The 15,463-nt window shown below is 35.0% G+C and overlaps 1 long non-coding RNA gene and 1 pseudogene across 1 annotated transcript in view; both read left to right on the top strand.

The window, feature by feature from the left end:
* Positions 1-15,463, top strand: part of LOC107507810 — a 218,058-nt gene that overhangs the window by 181,926 nt on the left and 20,669 nt on the right. The window lies entirely within an intron of this gene.
* On the top strand, positions 13,003-13,121 carry LOC118603437 (annotated as a pseudogene).

Genomic DNA, 15,463 nt, shown 5'->3' with positions numbered 1-15,463 from the left:
CTTTCTTTTTGTTTTAATATAAAATAACTATAAGTTGAATTGCTGGGTCTTACATATGCATAATTCTAAGGTCTTTGGTACCTATTACTAAATTACTCAACAGAAAGGTTCTACTTTATTGAACTGATTCATGTCTTCATTGTCAGAGGGTGCCCATCTCTGCCAACTCCAAAAACACTTTATATTAACATTTTTAAATACTCATTGGATGGGTAAAATTGATACTAATTTTTTTACTGGCATCACATTCTTCTAGAAAGTCAAAAAACACATTTACTTAACCCAAATAGGATTACTACATTAGCCACAGGTTTATTAACACCATTGTAAGGAAATTCTTCATTTATATCATAATTTAGACACACTAACACACTTAGCCATATTCTCCTCCTGCTCCTATTCTACCCTCTCTTTTATCAACTCGACTTTCATAGTTAGAACTCCTAGATACAGAGTGTGTGTATCTGTGTGTGTGTCAGTGTTTGCGAGTGTGTGTGTGTGTGGGGGGGGTGATACTTCCCCCCAAAATTTGTGTTTTGGAACTAAAGAAAATAATATTTTCTTCTTGGGACGACTAGCATTTCTGTATCTTCATTTCTCTACTGTTCTCCACCTCCTCGTTAGCCACCTCGTTTCCCAATTAACCTCGGCATCCTTGATTCTGGGGGTAAAAGGCGAAGCTGAGAGCTGTGCAGACAATATATAATACCCCCATGAGGGCGTCAGAATTTGACAGCCTTCAATAGGTTAATTTTTCAAAGTGGTAAGCTGATATTTCTGTATAAAACGCACATCTGCAGGGTAAATGGTATTAAGTGTTGGTGAATTATGGTCCCAGCCTAGGGGTCACTTGAGCTTCAGTGCTACAAGCACCTTAATGCTTTTTTGAATGAAGGCTCCTCTAATTGCTTCCATATGACTCCGCTGTTGCCCCTCCTCCCAGCCTCCATCATTGTCCCTACCCCCTCCCCAATTGTGCTGTGGCACACAGAGGAATAATGAGCTATGAAATTGTACCATATTGATTGGGGTTGATCTTAGAACAGAACCTGCCATTTTTCCCTGGATTTTCTCTGACTCTTGACATTCAGACAGCTTCAGGGTCAAGTCCCAGAAGGCTTAAGTCCTCTCCCTCTGTTCCTGACTCCTCCATTCCTTTAAACCACTGGGAGTGCACACTTAGACTGTGAAGGGGCAGGCAGACCATTAATTAGCTTGACTGTTATGCTGTCTGGTGGAAGCAGGATTTGAGGGCATTTTAAAGGGTGTGTTGGCATGTTGATGGGGATGAGAGAGAGGAAAGTTGTAAGCATTTCCAAAATATGCCACGGGAAGGATCCCCTGGGTGAGGCAAGCTGGTCCAGAAATTAGTTTTCTGAGGTTTGATCCTTCACACCCAGGTCACTCCACAAAGCCTGAACCCCAGCACTCTGGAAGGAGCACTGAGAGGCAACTCAGGCTTCCTCCCAGTTGGAGATTAAAGTTAAAACATTGTCAATTTGGCTAAAAGAGAATCAAAAGGATACCTGGCAACAGGCAAAAATGAAGAACAAATTCTACATGTATCATGCATCTGTTGCAAGTCAGGTGCTTACATAGGCCTTGTTGGTTCTAACCCATCTAGCTGCCTTGAGAGGCAAGTGTGAACATGCCCATTTCTACAGTAAAGAAAAGAGGCTCACCACATCAAGATGCTTGCCCAGGATTATCACCTGGTCTTATTTTCCATATAATGGATCTAGATTGCTGTTACTATTATTATTTCTGTTTCTTCCAAGGAACCACCAACCCCACTGCTTCATATCCTTGACACTCAGTCCAGCCAAGGGTTCCTCATGCCACCCTATCCTGACTTTAAGCCCTGCTTCTTATCCTGATCAGTCTGTCTTGAAGTGACTTTTCATTCTCTTGAATTCTTCTAATGCTGCCTGTCATATTCTCTTGGCTGTAATACACACTACTCTCTCCCTTTAATTATATTATTGAGCTAGTGTTTTTTTATTTTAGAGCTGTAGAAATGTCTCCATATTTATGGCTTGTTCTTCCCTCAGCTGAATTGTGGGCATCTCTGTAGGGCGGGGGTCTCACATTTCTTTGAGTTTCTTAGTGCATCTGGTTTGAAGCCATGCCAGTATTGCTGCTCAAAGAAAGAATTAGGATTTTATCTTATAACACTTTAATAAAGAGTATAAAATCTTGTTTTAGATATTTCTAAAAAATTTGTGGAATTTGTTTTATTCCTCACATCACTAGTCTAGTCTGTTGTCTGTACCTAGCTAGGTAACTCAGAACTACCTGCATGTCTTGGACCACTTAGGCAAACAAAACGGTTCCAAAAAGTGTACTTGGCCTGACTAATTTTTATTCATTTTTAAAGGTTCAACTCTCTCACAACCACCACCACCATCCCTACCAACCATAGTTGACCTTGTAGCCAAACAAATGGTTGACATTTATTTATCTTTACCCAGCACAAATTCATGCTAAATGTGTTTATAGTTACAGTTCTTCCAGACACATTTCACAAAAACTCAACAAAAACTAGCTTGAGAAAAAAGGATGCTATAGATGAATTGAGAAAAAAACAAAAAACAAAAAACAGCTTTTATGGATCTTAAAAACTAGAATCTAAACCATCCTCTGTCCCTGCCTTTCCTCCCCTACCTCTTATTTTTTCCCTTCTCTCTAGGTGATAGATTTATTCTGTGTATTCAGCTCCAGGATTACATTCTTAAAGCTGTACAATCAAACAAAAAAAGGATTTTCTCCAATGTTTCTTTTTAGAAAACTACAAGGGAGAGTCTTATAGAAACAGGAATATGAGACATAATTAGCAGAGTCTGGGTCCCACACCCACACCCACTACAGCCAGAAAGGCCAACTTTGTTGCCACATCACTCTTCAACAATCTTAAAGCAGCTGTTATAAAATGTTAAGCAACTTACTATCACTAGATTTGTTTTTGTCTTGTACTTACTCATTATGTATTTATTTAACAAGTGTTTACTGAGCCCTGAAGAGAGAATAAATAATAGACATGGTTATTACACTCATGTAGCTAACATTCAAGTGGAGAGGAGTGGTATTAAATAATTCCCAACAACAAGGTGAGGTAAGTGCTATGGAAGGAAAAGTTCAGGGTGCTCCAGAGTATTCAACAGGAAGAAGCTCTTAACTCAAAGAAGAGATGGATTCCAGGAGGAAGTGAATTAGAGTTGGACTGGAGAAGAGAAAAGGAGAGAACATTTGATGCCTGTGACAATGCCTAGAAAGGAAAAAAAGCAAGACTAGTTTGAGAAACTTCCAAAAGGAAAAAAGGCTTAGCATGGCTGACACCCAGGAGAATTGCCCTTGTCCTCCAGGAACCCCCTACACAGAATCTTTACTAGAATTCCTGAGTGCTATGCTCAGCATAACTCCCCAGTCAACTTTTCTAACGTATGTGTGCTGGAATTCTATATATACAAAGTAGGAAAACCTTGCTCTTGATATTTCTCCATCACAAAAAGCAACCAATTGTACACTTCACAGTACACTGGATAATGAGCCATAGAGACCCTTGAAACCCACATATACAACTGAGCTGTGAGAATGTGGAGGCCAAGTTCTTCTTTTCTGTATCATGTATTCATTTGATCATGGGCCCTCTGTGATTCCGTAGCTAAAATTAACCTCATCCTTCTTTTAATTACATACTACTGTAGTTATATCTCTCTTGTGATATATACTTTTTACCTAATGTGACATTTATCTGTGTTCACATCTCTCCATTACCGCTTCCTGAAAACATGATTGATATGTTAATCTATGTGTCTTCCATATGTCCTTCAACAGGGCATTCACAGAGTATGTGCTCACAATGATATTCATTCTTATATGGTAATTAATGTATACCAGATACTATTTTAACTGTTTTTACATTATCGATTTAATCATCACAGTTCTGAGGTAAGAAATATTATTGGCTTTTTTCAAATGAGTAAACTGGATACAGAGAGATTAACTAATTAGCACAAGGTCACAGAGCTTAAAAATACTGGAGCCAAAATTTGAATCTAAGAAATCTGGTGCCAAGATCTTATCCATTATGCTATAATATCTATTAAATGCTAGTTAAAATTAATGAAACTATGAATGGATAGATGGGCGCTTGGATGGCTGAACAAGTACAAAACTGGAACATCCCAATAGAAATACACAGGACTGAAAACATCCATCTTAAAAACTATAGAGGTAAAGCTGATTAGTTAATCGTGGTTGTTGTGATGCCTGGTTGGAAAGCCTGGAAGTACTTTTCCAGGGATGCAAATCAGTTCCTTAAATCTGTTCCTTAAATCTTTGTAATACAGAGATTACCAAACTGCAAACATGGGGTTTGCAGTGATTGAGAGTAACCTTGAAATTCCACTATCCTAAACTCCAAATAATTTTGTAATTCCCCTTTCTTCTGGTTTCCCCAGATTCCCCAAATTATTCTTCAGCATCCCATCTGTGTCATACAAGAATCACAAAATAATCATTCGTATTTAAAAGACATCCCAGAGGTTAACCTGTTTGTTTAACAAGTTAGAGGTTTAGTTTGAGGGTCTTTTCTGTTTTGTTGAAAATAAATGATATTTCTGAAGAGTTTATAGCTTAACATTCCAATACCTGTTTATTAACTATTCAGCTGGTGAAGGATAAGCCAGGGGGATGTTGATTTTATAGAGTTGATAGATCTTTGATTTTAAATATAATATTATAGAACATGCCGCTGTATAGACCATTATGAGGGCTAAAATGAATACATTAAAAACTTTCAGAGCTGAAACCTTTTCCTGAAAAAGGGTTTTATTTGGCCACATGCTAGCCAGAAAAAGGACCAGGTCCTTGGGCACGCAGTCTAAACCACCATGGCAGAGCTAGATAGGGAAGACAAGATGTCTGCCATCCTGGAGCTGACGGAGCTCCTTCAACAATGAAAGTTATTTTGAAAGAATTTATATTGGCTACAGATAAGGGGTGTTGGAAAAGGTGAAGTGGGGGCAATTCTAGGGTAGGTGCACAGTCCATAAGGAAGAAATATTTATTGCTTTTGACTGTTTGTAAGCAATAGTCCTGAAAGGTTATGCATGTGCAGGGGATGATGGCATCTGGTGTTGGCTATTTCTTCTTAGACACCTGGAAGTTGATTCAAAGCTTCAGTACGTTCAGTAATATGAGCAATCTTTTGATAGTTAACTCACAGCAATAACTAGTTAATTACTCTTGTCTCTTTCTCTTATTCTCTGACCTGCTATAATTTAATTTAGGACAATTCAGAATTTCTTTCTTGTCAAACAAAACACAAAAATGTCAGTACTATGTCAATAGAGAAATGAAACAAAACTGTCAGTTAAAACCAAACCAACCAACAAACAAAACCTGTCAACCAGTTATTTTATTGTTTTTATGGCAAAATTGCCTTACAGTTAGTTAGTTATATGGCAACAATGTTTTCCGAAAATGTTTGTGGCAAAGACGTCTAAGGCAAAAATATTTATGGTGAACTAGAATCATTGTGTCGACCATAAGTGATCCAGGGAAAAACTCTGTAGTAAAGAGTCAAGTAGAGAGAGAAAGTGAGTATTTTGAACAAATAAAGATAATATATCACAACTAAGATCCATTCTCTCTTTCCTTCTGCAGTTACTAGCCCCCTGAGTTTTAGTTGGGCACAAGGCCGCACTGCCAAAGACTACATTTCCCAGCCACACTTGCAGCTAGGTGTGGCTATGTATTTATGGTCTACCAATGGATTCCTAGTAGAAATGTAACTAGCCTTCAAGGTGAGGCATTCTCTCTCCGTTCTCCTTCTGCCTGCCTCATAATTAGACTGCAGTTAATTTTGATTTATTATTATTATTATTATTATTATTATTATATTTTATTTATTTTTTATTTTTTGCTTTTATGGGTCTTGCTTTCAGTGTCTCTGCCTAACTGAAGGTCACGGTTTTTTTTTAATGTTTTCTTAGAAAAATTTTATACTTTTAAATCTTACATTTAAGTATATGAAACATATTCAGTTAATTTTTATGTATGGTAGATAAGATTTAAAGTTGTCCTTTTTCACATAAATATCCCATTGTCTCAACATCATTTGGCAAAAGATTACTCTTTCCTCATTGAATTGTTTTAGTATCCTTGTCAAAAATCAACTGATTATAAATGTGAAGGTTTATTTATGGACAATTATATTCCATTGGGAATGTATCTGTACAATTGATATAACTAACTGTATGATTTTATGCCAGTACCACTCTGTCTTAATTGCAGTAACTCTATATTAAGTGTTGTAATTAGGAATTATAGGTTCTTCTACTTTGGTCTTCTTTTTGAAAATAGTTTTTGCTATTCTGAAACCTTTCTTTGTCAATTCCTATGAAAAGACTGTTGGAATTTGATAAGCATTGTATTGTATTAACAGAGCAAGTTGAGGAGTTTCCCATCTTAATAATAATGAATTTTCCAATCCGTGATATGAAAATTTGATATTAAATTTTAACAATTTTGAATTTTAAATTTCAGTGATGTTTTGTAGTTGTCAGCATACAAATTTTGCTCTTTTGTTAAATCCTAAGTATTTTATCCTTTTTTATTCTATTGTGAATAGAATTGTTCTTTTAATTTTATTTTTGCACTGTTCATTGCTAATATATAGAAATACAACTGATCTTTATATGTTGAGTTTTTCCTCATGAATGTATACTAGATTTTTCTCAAAAGCTTTTCTAGCATATATTATTATAATCATGTGTTTTTATTCATTATTCTACTGGTATGCAATATTATATTAATTGAATTTTTAATGATATTCCCAATCTTACGTTCCAGAGTAATGTTATTGGAATTGATTTGTTAATATTTTATAATAATTATTGTGCCTATATTTATGAAAAATTATACTTTGTATTTTTCTTTACTTGTGATGTATTTCTTTGATTTGAGCATCAAGATAATACCATTTCCATTGCATTTAATTTGCTCTTCTTTTTTCTAATTTCCTAAGATGAAAAATTAGATTATTGATTTTTTATTTTTCCAATACATAGAATCAATGCTATAAATTTCCCATAAGCAATGTTTTTGCTTCATCTCACAGATATTAAGTTGTATTTTGATTTTTGTGTAGTTAAAATATCTTGAAATTTCTCTTGAGACTTCTTCATTGACCCATGTGTTATTAGAAGTATCTTTTTTACTCTCAAAATATTTTTGGATTTTCTGGCTATCTTTAAATTATTGATTTTTACTTTGATTTTGTTGTGGTCTGAGAGCATATTTTGTATGATTTCTATTATTTTAAATTTATTAATGCATGTTTTTTGTTCCAGAATTGGTCTATCTTGCTGAAGGGTTTACATGAGCTTGAGAAGAAGGTGTGTTCTGTTATTTAGTGAAATATTCACTTAATGTCAATTAGATTCCATTGATTGATGTCATTTTTCAGTTCGTTCATATACTTATTAATGTTCTGCTTATGGGTGTGTCGATTGATGACAGAGGGGTGTTAAAGTCACCAACTAATAATATATTTGCCATTTAAAAAAATTTTATTAACTTTTTTTCTCTTTTAGTTTGATGCCATGTTATCAGATAAATATAAGTGAAGGATTATTATGTCTTTCTAAGAATTGCTCTCTTAATTATTATGTAAAATGTCTCTTTATTCTTGATAATTTTGCTTGTTCTAAAGTCTGGTTTGTCTGAAATTAATATAGTTACTCCAGGTTTCTTTTGATTAGTGTTATCATGGTACATCATTCTCTATCTGTTTACTTTTGATATATCTGTGTCCTACAGTTGAAATGAGTTTCTTATAAACAACATAGTTTGGTCTTTTTTTAATTCACTATGTCTTTTTATTGGTGTATTTGAACCATTCGCATACAATATGACTATGGATATAGTTGGGTAAATATCTACCTTATGTCTTACTATTTTCTATTTGTTACACTTATTCTTTGTTTATTTTTTAACTCTTTCACTGACTTCTCTGGTTTTATTTGCGAATTTTAAAAATTCTGTTTTCTCTCTTCTCTCAGCATATCGATTACATTTACTTTTTAAAAATTAAATCTAACTTGCCCTAGAGTTTTCAATATACATTTACAACTAATCCAAATCTATTTCTGGTAACACTGCTCCACTTAATGTGTAGTGCAGATACCTTATAACTGAGTATTCTTACTTTTCTTCTCATCCCTTATAAAATTGCAGACATTCTTTTAACTTATTCATATCTGTAACCATTGCATACATAATTGCTGTTATTAATTTGAAAAAGATATTTATTAGGTCAATAGAATGAGATAAATAGAAAATTTTATTTTCAACGTTATTTTTATGTAATTCTATTCTTATGTGGGTCTGAGTTTCTGTCATATATAATTTTTCTTCCCTCTGAAGATTCTTTTAATTATTTCTGCACAACAGTTGTACAGGCAACTTATTTCCTTAGTTTTTGTTTTTCTCAGAAAGTCTTTATCCCTCATTCATTTTTGAAGGAAATTTTTACTCTATACAAAATCATGAGTTGATATTTCTTTCTTCCAATATTTTACTGCATGTTCTTCTTGCTAACATAGTTTCCAACAAGAAATCCAATGCAATATTTATCCTTTTTCCTTTATAGGTAAAGTATCTCCACACGTCTTGATTATTTAAAGATTTCCCTTTGTTTTTAGTTTCTGCAATTTGAATATAGTATGCCTAGGTATACTCTTTTTGTTATTTATTCAGCTGATGTTCTCTGAGTTCCCTGCATTTGTGATTTGGTGTCAATTATTAATTCGGAAAATTCCCAGCCAGTATACTATCAAATATTTATTCTTCTCAATTCTCGTTTTTCCTCCTTCTGATATTTTCATTACACATATGTTGCATCTCTTTAATTATTCCATAGTTCTTAGGTATTGTCTTTTAGGATTTTCTTCCCCTCCTCTTCCTCCTCCTCCTTTGATTTTCAGTTTGGAAAGTTTCTACTGATATTTCTTCAAGATCACTGATTCTTCACTAAGCCATGTCTAGTTGACTTATAAGCTTATCAAAGGCATTGTTCATTTTTTGTTATAGTGTTTTTGAGTTATAGCACTTCCTCTTGATACTTCCTTAGAGTGTCCATCTGTCTTATTACATTACTCTTCTGCTCTTCCATCTTGCTCATATTTTTTCTCTTAGAATTTTAATGTATTAATCATAGCTATTTTAGCTATGATGGTTATTATCAGATAGTTTCCTATCTGATAATTCTAAAATATCTGTCATATTGTGTCTGGTTCTAAATTTTCTCGCTCTCTCTCTTTAAACTATATTTTTTGCTTTTTAGTGTGCCTTATAATTTTTTGTTGACTGTTGAATATAATGTATTAGGTAAAAGAAACTGAGGTGAATAGGCCTCTATTGTGAGGTTTTATGTTTTTGTGGCTAGAAACTGGGCTGTGTTTATCATTTACTGTAGCTATAGGTGTCGGAGGCTAAAATTTCCTGTGGCGTCATTGTCTTTGACTTCTCTGTTGTCATTGGGTTTTACTTAAAACTTTTCTTAAATATGTTTTGAGATTTTTACTTCTTTTAGTTATAATACCTATGACTATATAGTAGCTCATAGTACTATATGAGAATCCTATTGATGTGGTAGCATGTATGGGGGAGGGGAAGTTTTCTACAGTTCTATGATTAGGTCTTGGTCTTTTAGTAATCCTGTACCCCTATTGTAAACGTCGCAGTGCTTCTCATTTACTCTCCCCCTCCACTGACACAGAAATGATATAGAAGAATAAGAGTGGATACTTCCATTACCTCACATGGAAGACTAGACCAGGCTGGAATTAAGTATTTTCCTTACCTTAGGTTGGTTAGGCTCTTATAGAACCCAAGGTGGTTAGGCACTGGTAAGATAATTTCCCTAAAAGTCAGACTTTCGTTAAAGAGAACAGAATCATCTGAACATGTTTCAGACAGGTTACTTTCCCTTTCTCCTAAAAGAAGTATGAGGAGATTTTTCTTTGCTCTTTACCCTAACATCCTGGTGGGATTCCTGGAGATAAAACTCATGAAAGTATGGGAATGCCCCTAATGTTGGTGCCCCTGAAGTTTTTAACTCTTGAGGTTATTTATATTAAGCTTCCAGAAATTCACTAATTACAGTTTAAGTTCTCCTCCTCTGGTACTGGGTCCAGACTTGGGCTTCTGCTTCTGGGCTGCTGCTATGGTAAGCTGTCATTATCTGTATATGCCTGTCTTTCCAATTTTGGGAGCAGTAGTTTGCTCGAAACTCATCCAGAGGGCTCCGACCAATTCTAAGAGCTCTCTTTACTGAGGTATGGAAAGTGTAGGAGTTCTAGGTTCAGAGGCTAACCATTTAGCTACAGCAACTTTATTAAGTGTGAAGAGTAAAGCTCATCCCTGAAGTCTCAGTGCTGTGAGAATGGTAGTGAGAGAGCACATGTCTTATGAGGGATACAAATACATTGCCGGTGTTATGGCTACTTTTGGCTCAGCAGTCAGTATTCTCTCACTGCGACAAGGTCATGAAAAGAGGATTGAATTTGATTGAATTTTCCATCTTAAGATATCTGTAAGCATTATAGAAATCCTGAACACATAATGGATATGGGATTGGGGGTCTTATATTTGGATATGTGAGACTTCTGAACTTTTTACTGTCAGGGTCATGTGGGTGCTTGATTACTCAGTGAATGATCTGGAACATTACATTTTTATAAAGAACCTGGTAGAGGGATATTCCACATAAATAAGTAGGTTGAAATGAACTGAATCAAAAATTCACCTGACGTCCAATTACAGTTTTCAACAGATGAGGATCAAGCATATACATCTGCAAATGAGAAACAGGCAGAAACCAGACCTTGTGTTTAGTTGAGGCAAAACTTATGTTGAGGACAAGGCTGGCTTAATTATAGAATAATAATCCCATGGTCAGGAGACATCACTTGGGTGAAGTTTTAGAACACCAGATGGCATGAGTGTATAAAGTTAAAACATCTGCAGAATTTTCTATACGGAATGAAAAGCAAATGAAATTTTTTAAAAAGTGAAACTCATAAAGTTTATGGGTTGGCTTTGAAAGGGGACAGGCAAGATATATGGAGAAACTGGAGAAGTAAAAAATGAGTACGGTATACTTCAAAGAAATCAGCAACTGTGTTCTGGAACCTTCTTTTCCTATTTTTATTCAGGAATGTTTTTCTATTTTAAAACTAATTATAGAAAATTTTGAGAACATAGAAAAGAATAAAGAAGACAATATAAATCCTGCTTAATCCTACAACCTGAGGTAATATCTCTTTCCATTTCAGTGTACATTATTAAATCCTTCCAGAAATTTTATCTATAATAATGAGACTTAAGCCAGGAATATCAAACCAGATATCTCTGCAGATTTAAATATTTAAGCCAAGACTTGAATGACATCTTAGTAATGGCATTGGAGATAGCACTAGCAAAGAGACTATAAGGATGTGGGAACTTTGACTGAAGGTTCAGAGAGAAGGGATAAATTTGGGGTTTGATTGCCTCTGAGGCTATCTTCAGTTTATCCAGTGCATTTGAAATTTGGCAACAAGGAGAGCTATTAGGTAAAACAAAGAATTACCTCACCTTGCATTTTTGGAAAGTATTCTTTCATGAACAACTAGTGCTAGAAAATGTTAACTAATGTTCACTGGAAAACACAGTTCTATGATTAAGTTAAGTATTGGCTGGGCTGAGTAAAACCAAACAGGTTTCTTCACTGCAGAATTTCTCCTACCGTTTAATAAGCTAGTGTGCAATACTGATCACTGAGACAGGAAGTAGAATATGCAGTGTTTCTAAAATACTAACCAAGAAGGTAACCATGAAAGAAGCTACTACTCCAAAGTATATATGTTGGGGAAATTTCCTCTATATTCATTTGGAATGATGCTTTGCTCCTGTTTCTAGAGATGTAGGAGGGAGAATACAAACATTTTGCAAAGGCAAGTCATAAAGCAGCTATAACTGAGGTACTCAGATGACTTTGTCAAGCATGAAGCAGGTTACCTACTGTGGCTACCCAATCCTCTCAAATCTTTTAAGAGGATTAGCTGGGTGGAAAAGTAGACTAGGAGCTACAGCCCTGGAGGGAGTAAGAGGAAAAAGGTGATGAACAAGGTTTGAGTCTAAGAGAACCAGAGAACTGAGGCAAAGCAGGCACTGACTACACTAGTTCTGTTTGTGCCCATTGCAGGGAGTAAACAAAGGAAATCAGATAATCAGAGTCTCTGAGAAGCTGAATGCTCCTGGGTTATCTCACTGGGATTACAAACTGCCTTTTGTAGCTAAAAGCATTCACAGTGGAGCCTCCTTCCTTGGTTTTAAAGAAAATATGTCTTAGGAAAATTGCTTTCTAAATTGAGCTGTGATGATCCAATTCACTATACTACAGGGGATTGTGTTGTTTTTAACTTCTACTTACTCTAACACAGTAATACTCACGTGGGAAATAAGGCAAATTATGCAAAGTTTATAGAGAGGTTAAATAAATGAAGTCAAGATTGTAGCAGTAATAGGCAATGTGTTTTCAAGAGGGTTGTAACTATTATTTAAAGAATATGTATTATCTTCAGATATCTTCAAAGGGTTAGATCTTCAATGGGCCCTGTTATTCCTATTTAGAGAAGAAGGAGAAGCTTTAGTTTAGGAATAATCTTTACTTGTGGAGGAACAGAGAAGTAGAAGAAAGGATATGAACTTTAGGACAGACTGGCTTTGTTGATATCCTTTTGCTTTGCACCCAGGTAGGACTTGAGTGGAGCCATAAATAGCTATAAGGCCCAAGTCACAGGCATCATGCTCTCCCTGACTTGGGTGTTTTATTGTTTCCTTGAAGCCTTTATTTCTCATCTGAAAAATTGGATTAGTGATATTTAACTCATAGAGTTCAAATGAGATAAATTTTAAATATACATAAAGTATCCAGCAAGATTCTCAAGTACAGTCTGTGGCCATGCCACCCTGAACAAGCCCGATCCAGTCTGATCTCAGAAGCTAAGCAGAATTGGGCCTGGTTAGTACTTAGATGGGAGACCACCTAGGAAGACCAGGTGCTGTAGGCAAAAAAATAAAAATAAAAAAATAAGGGATTGTAAACTGACAAGGTCCTTGCAATCTATGAGATCAACCAAGGGTTGCCTCACCTAAAAAAAAAAAAAAAAAAAAAAAAGATTTTCAAGTACATAATAAGTGACAAAAAAGTATTCATGGGCAGGTCAGGAATATTTTGCCTTCTTTGGTGTTCAACTTTACAGATGATCAGTGCTGATGTTTTCTTTAAATGACAGTAAAGGGCCTTGATTATAAGTCACTAATATTCTAGGGAAAAGTTATTTAATCTGAGATGGCTATATAATTAAGATAAATCATTTAACATCTCTGTTTTCTGTTATGTATCTTTTGAAATAATTCCATTCCATCCTAGGATAAAATAGATTGCAGTAGGAGACCTGGGTAGGAGGCTTAGTTCTTTGGGACTTTAGACCAAGTGCCTTAACTTTTCTGAGCCTCACTTTTCTCGGGCATAAAATGCTAGTAATACCTATCCAATCTATTTCACAGTAATGCAGTCTTTCATTTTATCATCTGATAAAAAATTGGGGGAGTGGAAGGGCAATCAATTTGAATAGGATATTATATTTTCTAACTGCTCTTCGTTATACAAGTATTATGACTTCCATTTTCTGTTCCCATTGTAAGGATGGAGTTACCATTTCTAAGTTTACTTGGATTAAGTTGCTCGTAGAGAAATACCCACCAGAAGCAAATAGTATAAACTAGATAAACTTGCTATACTTCTGTAAAATTACATCTTTTACATTTTCTTTCAGAAGAAGCAAATGCATAGCTTGGCCTCTTTTTCAAAGGAACTTTTTGTCCCACATTCTTGCTGGTCAGATAACAGGTGCCAAGAAGTAAGTTTTCCCATGAAAATTTCATTTTGGCATACTGAGGACAAAGGGGTCATTTAAAAATTTCATGATCATCGTCAGACTCAACACCTAGTTTGAAGCACAGAACCTGATTAATTGGGGCGTCACTTCCAACAATTCTGAGCTTTGGCCTTTCCATTTGCCAGGAGAAAAAAGAAAGCAACATTCCTATACTTAATTTTTTAAACCTTGATCCAACAGCATGTGACAAAGCCTGACTTTCTCAACCATGAGTTTTTTCTCTTTATAACACTGAACCTCACTGGTTCTTTTCAGTTGCCGAATGGAGGTTGTATGTAAAACTAAATTTTGAATGCAAGAAACCACTCCTATACACATGCTTTCAACATAAAACACACATGCACTTTCGTAATTTGTATTAGTCTTCTTATTTGATGATTAGTCCTCAGTCATATTTATGATGATGGTATTAATAGCGGACATTTAACAAGTGCTTATTATGTGTAGGGCTTTGAATAAAACTCTTTATTTACAACACCCCTCCCAGAAACTATGAGGTCAATATTGTTGTGATTATTATTTAGACTTTATAGATGAAGAAACCAAATCATGAAGAGACTAAATCACTTGCCCAAGGACACAAAGGGCTTGAACTGGTTCTCAAATCAAAATATTTCTCATCCCAAATCTCAAGCTTTCGGTCACTCTCCTGTACCTGCTTCTACACATATGCCCAAATTTAAAATCTCAAAAAATCAAATCTTTTTCAAACCCAAAGACCTTGAAGCCCTAACAAAACAATAACTCTTAAGCATTTATTATGAATCTCGATTTGAGCCCCTTTCTAGTTAAGAAGCAAGGAGTGATCTCTAAGCAGGAATGAGCACTATATTACATGTCAAGCAATATAAAATTTCTCTTTGTTCACCATTTTTAACAACAGAAATGGCAGTTTAATAGATTTACATAGCCAAAGAACATTTTGTTTAGCACAAACCAGGATATTTCAAGCAGGAGTAAGACAGGAAGTATAAGCATGTGAAACATTTAACATAAGGCTTTGGAGACATCAGGACATGGGAAGAATAGGAGATGACTGGCCTTGCCAAAAGGCATTAACATAAAATAAACATAAACCAATGTGCTGGCCAAAAAAATACATGTTGCTGGTTTTCCAACATTACATAACAGATTTACCAGTAATAGGGAGAATCAACTGATGACTGGAGTTGTCAGAAAGCTTTAAGGAAATAGAGAATCTGAGATGAGCCTTTTAGGAAAGGTAGAATTGAAATAAATGAAATTACAGTTAAATGACCCCAGATCATTTATTTTAAAAGTGTCTGGTCTTATAATATTTTACTACAATGTAAGAAAACATGAATAAACTCAGAATTTATATAATAATATTTTGGGAAAATGTAACACCACTCGCATTTATGTTTCAATAGATTCTACCCAATATTATGATGAATTAACAAATATTCATCAAATACCTCTGTGTGTTCAGT

The sequence above is a fragment of the Rousettus aegyptiacus genome, unplaced genomic scaffold, assembly GCF_014176215.1.
Source record: "Rousettus aegyptiacus isolate mRouAeg1 unplaced genomic scaffold, mRouAeg1.p scaffold_m13_p_5, whole genome shotgun sequence".
Lineage (NCBI taxonomy): Eukaryota > Metazoa > Chordata > Mammalia > Chiroptera > Pteropodidae > Rousettus > Rousettus aegyptiacus.
Note: the sequence above shows the minus strand (reverse complement) of the source record. Positions and strands in the feature narration are given on the sequence as shown.